The 12993-nt window shown below is 42.1% G+C and overlaps 1 protein-coding gene across 5 annotated transcripts in view; it reads right to left on the bottom strand.

The window, feature by feature from the left end:
- Nucleotides 1–12993, bottom strand: part of PLPPR1 (phospholipid phosphatase related 1) — a 616358-nt gene that overhangs the window by 565063 nt on the left and 38302 nt on the right. For 4 of the 5 annotated variants that reach the window (XM_079927527.1, XM_079927525.1, XM_079927524.1 and 1 more), the window contains 2 exons: nt 9543–9681; nt 8506–8587 (listed from right to left, as the gene is read on the bottom strand). The gene's annotated coding sequence lies outside the window, so the exon portion shown is untranslated. Of the gene's footprint in view, nt 1–8505; nt 8588–9542; nt 9682–12532; nt 12597–12993 lie in introns of those variants that run through there. The other variant, XM_079927528.1, reaches the window with a different exon arrangement.

Genomic DNA, 12993 nt, shown 5'->3' with positions numbered 1-12993 from the left:
TTAGTGTATAAGAATGCAAGAGATTTCTGTGCATTAATTTTGTATCCTGCTACTTTAGCAGATTCATTGATTGGCTCTAGTTTTCTGGTAGCATCTTTAGGATTCTCTATGTATACTATCATGTCATCTGCAAACAGTGGCAGTTTTACTTTTTCTTTTCCGACTTGGATTTCTTTTTCTTCTCTGATTGCCTTGGCTAAAACTTCCAAAACTATATTAAATAACAGTGGTGAGAGTGGGCAACTTTGTCTTGTTCCTGATCTTAGAGGAAATGGTTTCACTTTTTCACCATTGAGAATGATGTTGGCTGTGGGTCTGTCATATATGGCCTTTATTATGTTGAGGTAAGTTCCCTCTATGCCTACTTTTGGGAGAGTTTTTATCATGAATCGGTGTTGAATTTTGTCAAAAGCTTTTTCTGCATCTATTGAGATGATCATATGGATTTTATCCTTCAATTTGTTAATATGGTGTAACAAATTGATTGATTTCCGTATATTGAAGAATCCTTGCATTCCTGGGATAAACCCCACTTGATCATGGTGTATGATCCTTTTAATGTGCTGCTGGATTCTGTTTGTTAGCATTTTGTTGAAGATTTCTGCATCTATGCTCATCAGTGATACTGGCATGTAGTTTTCTTTCTTTGTGACATCCTTGTCTGGTTTTGGTATCAGGATGATGGTGGCCTCATAGAATAAGTTTGGAAGTGTTCCTCCCTCTGCTATATTTTGGAAGAGTTTGAGAAGAATGGGTGTTAGCTCTTTTCTAAATGTTTGATAGAATTTTCGTGTAAAGCCATCTGGTCCTGGGCTTTTGTTTGTTGGAAGATTTCTAATCACAGTCTCAATTGCAGTGCTTGTGATTGGTCTGTTTACATTTTCTGTTTCTTCCTGGTTCAGTCTCGGAAGGTTGTGCTTTTCTAAGAATTTGTCCATTTCTTCCAGGTTGTCCATTTTATTGGCCTGTAGTTGCTTGTAGTAATCTCTCATGATCCTTTGTATTTCTGCAGTGTCAGTTATTACTTCACCTTTTACATTTCTAGTTCTATTGATTTGAGTCCTCTCCTTTTTTATCATGATGAGTCTGCCTAATGGTTTATCAATTTTGTTTATCTTCTCAAAGAACCTGCTTTTAGTTTTATTGATCTTTGCTATCGTTTCCTTCATTTCTTTCATTTATTCCTGATCTGGTCTTTATGATTTCTTTCCTTCTACTAACTTTGGGGGATTTTTGTTCTTCTTTCTCTAATTGCTTTAGGTGTAGGGTTAGGTTGTTTATTTGAGAAGTTTCTTGTGTCTTGAGGTAGGATTGGATTGCTATAAACCTTAGAACTGCTTTTGCTGCATCCCATAGGTTTCGGGTTGTCGCGTTTTCATTGTCATTTGTTTCTAGGTACTTTTTGATTTCCTCTTTGATTTCTTCCGTGATCTCTTGGTTATTTAGTAGTGTATTGTTTAGTCTCCATGTGTTTGTATTTTTTACAGATTTTTTCCTGTAACTGATATCTAGTCTCAGAGCATTGTGGTCGGAAAAGATACTTGATACTGGGCTTCCCTGGTGGCACAGTGGTTGAGAGTCTGCCTGCCGATGCAGGGGACGTGGGTTTGTGTCCCGGTCCAGGAGGATTCCACATGCCGCACAGCGGCTGGGCCCGTGAGCCATGGCCACTGAGCCTGCAGGTCCAGAGCCTGTGCTCTGCAATGGGAGAGGCCACAACAGTCAAAGGCCCGTGTACCACCAAAAAAAAAAAAAAAAAAAAAAAAAAAAAAAAAAAAAGATACTTGATACAAGTTCAATTTTCTTAAATTACCAAGGCTTGATCTGTGACCCAAGATATAATCTATCCTGCAGAATGTTCCATGAGCACTTGAGAAGAAAGTGTATTCTCGTTTTTGAATGGAATGTCCTATAAATATCAGTTAAGTCCATCTTGTCTAATGTGTCATTTAAAGATTGTGTTTCCTTATTTATTTTCATTTTTGATAATTTGTCCAATGGTGAAAGTGGGGTATTAAAGACCCCTACTATTATTGTGTTAATGTCGATTTCCCCTTTTATGGCTTTTAGCATTCGCCTTATGTATTGAGGTGCTCCTATGTTGGGTGCATAAATATTCACAATTGTTATTTCTTTTCTTGGATTGATCCCTTGATCATTATGTAGTGTCCTTCTTTGTCTTTTGTAATAGTCTTTATTTTAAAGTCCATTGTGTCTGACATGAGAACTGCTATTCCAGCTTTCTTTTGATTTCCATTTGCATGGAATATCTTTTTCCATCCCCTCACTTTCCATCTGTATGTGTCCCTAGATCTGAAGTGGGTCTCTTGTAGACAGCATATATACGGGTCTTATTTTTGTATCCATTCATCCAGTCTATGTCTTTTGTTTGGAGCATTTAATCCATTTACATTTAAGGTAATTATCCATATGTATGTTCCTATTACCATTTTCTTAATTGTTTTGATTTGTTTTTGTAGGTCTTTTCCTTCTCTTGTGTTTCCTGCCTAGAGAAGTTCCTTTACAATTTGTTATAAAGCTGATTTGGTGGTGCTGAATTCTCTTAACTTTTGCTTGTCTGTAAATGTTTTAATTTCTCCGTCGAACCTGAATGAGATTCTTGCCGGGTTGAGTAATCTTGGTTGTAGGTTTTCCCTTTCATCACTTTATGGCCTACCACTCCCTTCTGGCTTGCAGAGTTTCTGCTGAAAGATCAGCTATTCACTTTATGGGGATTCCCTTTTATGTGATTTGTTGCTTTTCCCTTGCTGCTTTTAATATTTTTTCTTTGTATTTAATTTTTGATAGTTTGATTAATATGTGTCTTGGCATGTTTCTCCTTGGATTTATCATGTATGGGACTCTCTGTGCTTCTTGGACTTGAGTATTTCCTTTCCCACGTTAGGGAAGTTTTCAACTATAATCTCTTCAAATATTTTCTCAGTCCCTTTCTTTTTCTCTTCTTCTTCTGGGACCCCCATATTTCGAATGCTGGTGCACTTAATGTTGTCCCAGAGGTCTCTGAGACTGTCCTCAATTATTTTCATTCTTTTTTCTTTATTCTGTTCTGCAGTAGTTATTTCCACTATTTTATTTTCCAGGTCACTTATCCGTTCTTCTGCCTCAGTTATTCTGCTATTGATTCCTTCTAGAAAATTTTTAATTTCATTTATTGTGTTGTTCATCATTGTTTGTTTGCTCTTTAGTTCTTCTAGGTCCTTGTTAAACGTTTCTTGTATTTTCTCCATTCTATTTCCAAGCTTTTGAATCATCTCTACTATCATTATTCTGAATTCTTTTACAGGTAGACTGCCTAGTTCCTCTTTATTTGTTTGATCTGGTGGGATTTTACCTTGCTCCTTCATCTGCTGCATTTTTCTCTGTCTTCTCATTTTATTTAACTTACTGTGTCTGGGGTCTCCTTTTCACAGGCTGCAGGTTCGTAATTCCCATTGTTTCTGGTGTCTGCCTGCAGTGGGTGAGGTTGGTTCAGTGGGTTGTGTAGGCTTCCTGGTGGAGGGGACTGGTGCCTGTGTTCTGGTCAGTGGGGCTGAATCTTGTCTTTCTGGTGGTCAGGGCCGTGTCCAGTGGTGTGTTTTTGGGTGTCTGTGAACTTAGTATGATTTTAGGCAGCTTCTCTGCTAATGGGTGGGGTTGTGTCCCTGTCTTGCTAGTTGTCTGACATGGGGCGTCAAGCACTGGAGCTTTCTGGCCATTGGGTGGAGCTGGATCTTACTGTTAAGACGAAGATCTCTGGGAAAGCCCTCCCTAATTGATATTACATGGGGCTGGGAGGTCTCTGGTGGTCCAGTGTCCTGGATTCAGCTCTCCCACCTCGGAGGCTCAGGCCTGAAACCCAGCCAGAGCACCAAGACCCTATCAGCCACACAGCTCAGAAGAAAAGAAAAAAAAAAAAAGGAAGAAAATAAATAAATAAATAAAAATAAAATAAATTGTAAAAAAATAAAATAAAAAGAAGAGAGAGCAACGAAACCAATAAACAAATCCCCAATGATAACAAGCACTAAAAACTAAACTAAGATAAACATAAAAATCAGGAACAAATAAGTCACAGACAGCAAACCCCAAGTCTACAGTTGCTCTCAAAGTCCACTGCCTCAATTTTGGGAACATTTGTTGTCTATTCATGTATTCCACAGATGCAGTGTTCATTAAGTTGATGGTGGGGATTTAATCCACTGCTCCTGAGGCTGTATGGCGATATTTCCCTTTCTCTTCTTTGTTCACACAGCTCCTGCGGTTCAGCTTTGGTTTTGACCCCACCTCTGCATGTAGGTCACCCTCAGGCATCTGTTTTCTGCCCAGACAGGAGGAGGTTAAAGCAGAGGCTGATTAGGGCTCTCTTGCTCTCTCAGGCCGGGGAGAGGGAGAGGTACGGTAGTCATAATTGGAATGAGGGGCAAGCCTGTGGTGACAAAGGCTGGCGTGACATTGCAACAGCCTGAGGCACACCGTGTGTGTTCTCCAGGGGACGTTGTCCCTGGATCACAGGACCCTGGCAGGGGCGGGCTGCACAGGCTCCCAGGAGGGGAGGTGTGGATAGTGACCTGTGCTTGCACACAGGCTTCTTGGTGGCTGCCGCAGCAGCCTTAGCATTTCATGCCCATCTCCAGGGTCCGCGCTGATAGCCTCGGCTCGCACCCGTCTCTGGAGCTCATTTAGATAGTGCTCTGAATCCCCTCTCCTCACACACCCTGAAACAATGGTCTCTTGCCTCTTAGGAAGTTCCAGACTTTTTCCCGGACTCCCTCCTGGCTAGCTGTGGTGCACTAGCCTCCTTCAGGCTGTGTTCTCACAGCCAACCCCAGTCCTCTCCCTGGGATCCGACCTCCGAAGCCCGAGCCTCAGCTCCCAGGCCCAACCTGCCCAGTGGGTGAGCAGACAAGTGTCTCAGGCTGGTGAGTGCTGGTCAGCACTGATCCTCTGTGCGGGAATCTCTCCACTTTGCCCTCTGCGTCCCTATTGCTGCGCTCTCCTCCACGGCTCCAAAGCTTGCCCCATGCCACCCCCTATCTCCGCCATTGAAGGGGCTTCCTAGTGTGTGGAAACGTTTCCTCCTTCACAACTCCCTCCCAGAGGTGCAGGTCCCATCCCTACTCTTTTGTCTCTGTTTTTTCTTTTTTCTTTTGCCCTACCCAGGTATGTGGGGAGTTTCTTGCCTTTTGCGAAGTCTGAGGTCTTCTGCCAGTGTTCAGTAGGTGTTCTGTAGGGGTTGTCCCACATGTAGATGTATTTCTGATGTATTTGTGGGGAGGAAGGTGATCTCCACATCTTACTCCACAGCCATCTTGAAGGTCCCCCCACCATGTACTTCAAAACAAGATAAACTTGGGTTTTGGGTTTAATTCTCCAAGTTAAGAGCTGTTTAAGACAAACCTTAAAGAAGTTATTATATTTATTTTCTATTATAGAATGTGAATCATCGCACCTACCTTGGAGGATTGTTAGGAGGGTTAATTATAATAGGCGAAGCACAGGACCTGAAATACAGTGACTGAGTAATAGCTGGCAGGTGCTACCTGGGGCCAGAGACAAAAAGTGGATAAGGATTGGCCTTCCTGTGGCTCAGTGGTTACTTCATTCAGGCTCTGGAAGGTTTGTAACTCAAGATCCAGGCTCAAAAAAAATACTAAAATGCTCAAATAATGATGTCAACACATCTGAATAGCTCCTTAACACTTATAAACCACTTTTGTGTGTATTTTATTTGATCTTCACAAATATATACCTATAGATGCATAAATATTCCACAATTAATTGAGAAAACTTACAATATGTCCAGCATTACACTAAGCACAGAAAATACATGATCAACTCTTTGCTGTACACCTGAAACTATCACAACATTGTTAATCAACGATACTCCAATATAAAATTAAAAGTTAAAAATATAAAATAAAAAAAGGAAAAATATATATTAGATTATCGAAGCTATAAGAAAAAAGAAAATACATGATTGAATTCCGTCTTCATAACAACCCCATAGGTTGGTTTTAGTATTTTCCCCATTGTCTAGATGAGGAAACTGAGGCTCGGAAAGGTTAAGTCACTTTCCCATAATAACACTGTACTAAGTAGCAGAGCTGACTTAAACGCCGGTGCATCTGTCCACAGAGCTCATTTCTCTCAATCAGCAGGCTATGCAGTTTTTTCTAAAGTAGGCCGGGCAAGCATTACGTTTTCATGATATACATGAGAATACTGTAACTCATGTAAGGGTAAGCAACCTGCTCAAGGACTCACAAGTTCTATTTGGGGAATATTAAGACTGAATGGTGGTGTCTGCAACGAGGAGTAAGTTCCTTATCTCTGAAGAAGATCAGAGTGAGCTTAGGTGATCACATTCCAGGTACAATACAGGTAACACTTATGAATCAAATAAATTACATGCTTTATTTGCCTCTAAGATTCTTTTCAAACCTTTGATTCTATAACTTCATTCTTAACGTAGAGAGACTCAAAGTCTTAAGGCTAGAAAAAATTTTCCATTAAGATAAAAATACTTTGGCAAGAGAAGGTTCCAGGTGTGTTAGGTCTGCAACATAACAGCTGGAGAAGAACTTTGTGAAGCTAGTCATTGTCCAAAAGCATTAACATCCAAAGATAAATTAATAATAATGGAGAAAATGAATTATTCATTAAAACTAGAATGAGGTTAGGAAAAAAATTATCTCTGCAAATCTGGCCCAGCACTTTCACTATAAATTAAAATCTATGATAAATCACAAATAAATTGGATAGACATCTGCAGCAGAAATTAAATTACCAAAGAAAAACTGCACATTTGGGGAATTTTACGAACATGGAAACCACCAAGAGAGATAGCTTTCCTTGCAGATTGTTTAATGGATTAATTTCTTATTTACAATCTTTTAAAGAACAAACATGATGCCTCCCATTCGTTAGCTCCTTTTGAATATTAAAAATTTTCTAAGAACTGGACTGTGAGGACAGGTATCTCCAGCAGTAAATCCAGAAAACGTCGTTGCCACAGTGTCAGATAAGTAAGGACATTGCAACACAGGGACTAGACTGCATAACTACGATGTCTAAGTACAAATTTATCAAGTTATGGATACAAGTCTGAAACTTGTAACCATGGCATGTAACATATCCGTTTAGTTATAATTATGAAAATCATAAAATCAGAATAGAAAGCCCTTTATAAATATGAATTTTCTCATCTTTAAAGATGGCTTAGGTTTCTATATATCTCAATATCTGTTTTGTATTTAAAATGAACAGTGAGAAGAGTGTAAATAAAATACAAATAAAATAACATTATTTTTTAAAAGTTGTATATAAAGGGAAATGTTTAAAACTTATTGGAGATCTTGCTATTTAAAATAAACCTGTGGGGACTTTCCTGGTGGAGCAGTGGTTAAGAATCTGCCGCCAATGCAAGGGACACAGGTTCGAGCCCTGGTCTGGGAAGATCCCACATGCCGCAGAGCAACTAAGCCCCTGCGCCACAACTACTGAGCCTGCGCTCTAGAGCCCACAAGCCACAACCACTGAGCCCATGTGCCTAGAGCCCATGCTCGGCAACAAGAGAAGCCACCGCAATGAGAAGCCTGCGCACCGCAACAAAGAGTAGCCCCTGCTCGCCGCAACTAGAGAAAGCCCACATGCAGCAACAAAGACCCAATGCAGCCAAAAATAAATAAATAAATAAATCTATTTTTAAAAATAAATAAAATAAACCTATGACTTGGCCCTTCTCTTTTATTAAGTGATAAATAATTTACTGTTCCTCAGTTCCTATTGTTTTATTTTTATTTTACATTTATATTTTTCCTTTTATTGTAAAAATTTATCTTTCTTCAACCAAGACTTTTAAGGTGAGAACGTGTATTAACTGAGGAAAGTTTGCCTTAAATACAGACTTTCCTGCTTTGGAAGAAGAGTTATCACTTCTGTGACCACAGCATGAATGAAGACACACTTGGCCACTCAGCAAAACCAGCCCAGGAAGTTGCCTGCATCTCATAAACCACTATGGGTCACAACAACACAAGAGCAAGACAGAGAAATGGCAAGTGTCCAGGAACTAAGAAGGAAACCTCCCATCTATTGCGAGATGCTTTTAATGTAGGGGGCAAAGGGTTGTCATCTTGACAAACAATGGACATCCCAAACTCCTAGCCTCTCCTCTCCAAACCTATGCCATCTCCTGATCCATTAAGAGGCATGATTTTATCCTACACACCATACCTTTCACAGCTTATTATTTCTGCTCTTTCCCATCCCTGTTGATGGCATGATATGTAAGACTTACCTCTGTCTCCAACAGTGAGTCTCTTGGCAAAGCAGCAAACAAAGCTATTTTTTTAGTTGTCCCTTGAGACGTATAGAAACCCAGAGTTAGGAGAGATCTAGAACAGCCAAAGCAGACGCAGGTACTCTCCATTCCTTAGGTTGGACAATGACCCCTGAAGCAGACAAATGGGCCCAGGGTGTTCATGTGTCAGAATAAAGCCTTACCTTTCTCCTAGCAAGGAAGCTTGCAGAACTCAGCCAGTACAGTAGCTAACAGGGCAGAGGAAACATCCAGCCTCGATCGCATCTATAAAACAAGGTGATTGCAAGAGTTGTGAATTGGCAACCCCTGTGCTGACTGCTCTGTGTTTTTCAAAAAGTGGAATTTAGTCATCTTTAAATGGGGTACATGTTCTCCAGGCAGCCAGGGCCCTGTCATTTTTTTTTGTCTCATACCTGGTCCTCTTCATATATCTGTGATACCAATCCAGCCCTGAAAGCATTCGAGCTTGAAATTAAAGACTCTTAAAGAGCCTTTCCCAGTCTTTAAAAGAATTACAGTGTTTTGACCCAGGCAGCCACAGCTAATGCTCCCCTGTTGCCTCTCTACTTGAGAATCTCAGCTTGAACTTCATTTTGAAAATAAGGCAACAGATAAAGGCAGCCCAGCAGGAGGAAGAAACGCATGTGTTGAAGTGTGGCACTGTGAAGCACCATGCCACATTCTAAAAATACAAGCAGTTGGGCATGACTAGACAAAGGGTGTAGGGGGAGAAGTAGGGGAATAGAAAAATTGAGGTGAGATGTGTAGCATGAGGCAAATATTGAAAAGACTTGTGAGCTAAGCTGAAGATCCTGAACTTTGTCCTGAAAACTGAAGGGAAATGGCAGAAAGGGTGGGGCGGGGGGGGGGGGGGGGGAGTCGTTGAAGGTTTTTAACTCATTGAATTTCTATTTTAAGCCTCTATATTTTGGAGGCCCGCAGGGAAGATGGACAAGTATCAATACTTTCCCCACCAGCAAAAAGTACTTTCCCCATCAGTAAAATCAGCTGGTGTAGATCAAGGGTTCACAATGCTGGTTGCATATTAGAATCACCTGAGACACTTGTAAAAGTGCTGCTAATGTCTTAGCCTCACTGCTAAGAGATTATTTAAATGAGTTGGGGGAGGGAGGCAGGTAAGGTATTTTTTAAAGTATGATAACCTCAAGAATGCTTCTGGTTCTGAAATTCTATCAACTGTGTCAAAGAAGGTTCCTACCATCTGAAGTGAAATGTGGTAAAAGCCATTTCCTTTGCATCTTCAGACCCCAAATCCGGAACGAGGTTTGGAAAGCACCTCTAAACAGTTCACATCATTCTTCAAGTTGGTTTTATTCTTGGGCATATCGAGTTTCTCCCTAAAACAACATAGGATTATATTTTTTAAAATTTCGTGGTGGATAGATTTTTTTATATAAATTTATTTATTTTTGGCTGTGTTGGGTCTTTATTGCTGTGCGCCGGCTTTCTCTAGTTGTGGCGAGCGGGGGCTACTCTTTGTCATGGCACACGCGCTTCTCATTGCGGTGGCTTCTCTTGTTGCAGAGCACGGGCTCTAGGCGCACAAGCTTCAGTAGTCGTGGCGCACGGGCTTAGTTGCTCTGCAGCATGTGGGATCTTCCCGGACCAGGGCTTGAACCCGTGTCCCCTGCATTGGCAAGCAGATTCTCAACAACTGCGCCACCAGGGAAGCCCTACAGGATTACTTTAGAGAACAACTGCAAACATCTATTTTAGAATTTCACACTGTCAAATCATTTAGATGTGAAAGAAAACCAGCACCTCCCAAATAAACAGAAAGCCAATATGAAATAATAGGCAAAACTTATCCACACCTCATTAAGGATTGTTTTTAATCAGTCAGTTAATAGGCATGTATATATAAAACCTTAGTCTTTGTTATACGTTCCAAAATGTGTTATTCCAGCAGGGTAGGTGAGCATTTCCTGTCTCTCTTTTCCCCTACCTGAACCTGAGAACGTCTGTTTGCTTGCTCGCTTCTTTTTAAAGCTATTATTTATTGAGCATGTCCTACGAGCCAGGCATTTTGCCAAAGACTTATTTCAAATAAGTTAGAATTTATCACCTTTTTATTAATGAGTAAACTGCAGAGAGGAAACATAACTGCTCAACGACACAGCTAGTAACAAGCAGCACCAGAATCTGAAGTTCTGTCTCCTAAGGTCGTGAGCTTCACCATCTCCCTACACCGTACCGCCATTCATCCCCACTCTCTAATTAGATCTTGTCTCCCCCACACTCCCCACCTTGACCTGTGGAGCAGGAGTCCACCTGGAGTTCACTGAAGGTACGTGAAGAAGTCAATTAAGAGTAGACACACGCACCTCAGATCACCTGCTCCTCACTTGGGCGATCTCTCAGACTGCTGTCAGTAGGGCGCCCTCTGCTGCTCATGATGCCGAAGTGGGTTAGGAACAGAGGACCGTGAAACTGCAGAGGGCCTCCTTATACAGAGCTGACCTAACCTTGAGACAAATTTGTCCTTTTTAAACAAACAACTGTACCTCCCCACCATAAAGAAAACACTCCTGCTCCATAGGTCAATCCCAAAAGGCTTCAACCCAAACAAGCAAGAAACATCAATCTGTTTTCAAAATTTTGTCCAAAATCAAGCCACAGAATCACTGCAATGTCCTGAAAATAGTCTCCACCCCTCCGGTTCAATGTTAGTTTCCTGTGTTCGCACTGCTCACATTGAACTGAAGCTTTAACCTTGAAAAACTATTGTCTTTTCAAAGTGTGACTGGGGGAAGAAGGAACGTCTCCTATCTGAGACATTATAACAACGCTGAACCAGCTGCTAAGAGCACACAGCCGTGGATGCTTGCTTTCTTTACCCAGAAATTATAAAACATTCAGAGACCCCTGGGGCAAGTTAACCATAAAATATTCAGCAACATCTGTGCCATATTATTTACTGACAGACTAGACCCAGAAAATATGGCCCCTGTATGGCGCAGGCTGCCCGGCACCACGTGGGTCGTTAGGCTGTGGCTGGAAGGTGCTGATTTCCGGTCCTTCACTCCCACCACCCTCGCTCTCACGCAGGCTTTCCCCCCAGCACCTCAGTCATGGAGCTACCAGGACAAGCTTACGAACAGGTTTGTCCTCAGAGTCTCCGCGAGCAAAGCAATTTCTAACAAAGGCTGCCTGGTCCTGTGGGGTTGGGGTTGTGTCCCTCTCAGGAACTTACACAGGTGACTCCCAGGAAGGCAAGGGCACAGCTTGAGGAGGGAACTGCCTCGAGGAAGCTGGGAGCGCCGCTTCCCTCCCTGGAGTCTGCGCAAGCGCACACGCACGCGCACGCGCACACAAAAGCCGCTTTGCTCCCGAAATTGCCCGAACTAGAAACCAAGACACGTGAGTTCTGTCAGTCGGTCAATGCACAATCATAACCTTATTTGTGCCAAGAGCAGTGCTAGCTCTGGGTTCCAGTCCTTCCTTTGCCACCTTGTGACCCGAATACCTCTGTGATCCTCAGTGTGGGTTTCAGGGTGGAGGGGACAAGACAGTCACCTGGAGAGCTGTTGTAAACCACACACCCTTCCTGTCACTGAATTCTGGTAAACAACTGCTCTCTCCACCCCACTCTTCCCCCATTCCCAACTGCATGTTCATTTGGGGAAAAAATTTCTCACAGGCTGTAGCACACCCTCTCCAATGACTACTGGATTAGATCCTTTATAAGCAGAGTGAACACACACCCAGTTTGTCCGGGACAGTCTCAACTTACACCTGTAGTTCTATTTTATTAATAACATTCCCTTTCACTCTCAGAAGTGTCCCAGTTTGGGATATAAAATATACGGTCTCCCTTTATAAAGTCCCCTCCAGATCTAACGTGACTTTAACACACCCTCACCAAAGATTTCAGGACTTGTAGATTCTTCCCCACAAAAGTCTCCCCATGCTATTTTAAGATTCCCGACTGGACTGTCTCATAAGTGTCTCAGCCTGCACACAGCAGTTTCCATTTTTCCTCCTCTCCTGCGCTGCCTCCCCCAGGGTCTCTCTTCACAGTAAGAAGCTGAGAGAAGACCCCTCGCCCCAGCGCCTGCACCTCCCACCACCGAAGGGGCTGCCAGTGGATGACGCCACAGTGGCCCTGGCACAGCAGCAACCCAAACTGCCCCCGATTCTGCATCATGGAGGCAGAGAACCCCACACACCTGCCGGTGCCACACTCACAGAAGGCTGGGGAGCAGCGTGAGGCCAGGCTCGCAGCAACTCCCAGAGGTCTCTCTCGCATAACACCTCCTCTTACTGCTCATGCCCCTGTTACAGACACCACAAAATGACGGCCTGTCAGCCAACCTAGCATACAGGTGTGCTTCTTTCACCAGGTTTTTTGTTTTTTTCATGTTGGGCAACAATTTAAAATGAGAAGATTTTGACTCCTAGAGAAAAAGAGTGCCCAAATCAATAAAGTCAGTAATGAAAAAAATAAAATTAGGAGATTTCACTGAAAATCCCTGTTGTAAAAGAACCGCTTGTAAGAACCGAATGTTAAATTTTCAACAATTTTGTGAGCAATTGTTAAACACAGCTATTATTAATACTTAAATTATATTAACATACACGTAAATAAATTCTATTAAAAACAAAGGCAATAATTAGATTGTGTTGATGGTTGTACAGTTCAGAAAACA

This window comes from Stenella coeruleoalba, assembly GCF_951394435.1.
Source record: "Stenella coeruleoalba genome assembly, chromosome: 7".
NCBI classification, from domain to species: Eukaryota; Metazoa; Chordata; class Mammalia; order Artiodactyla; family Delphinidae; genus Stenella; species Stenella coeruleoalba.
Note: the sequence above shows the minus strand (reverse complement) of the source record. Positions and strands in the feature narration are given on the sequence as shown.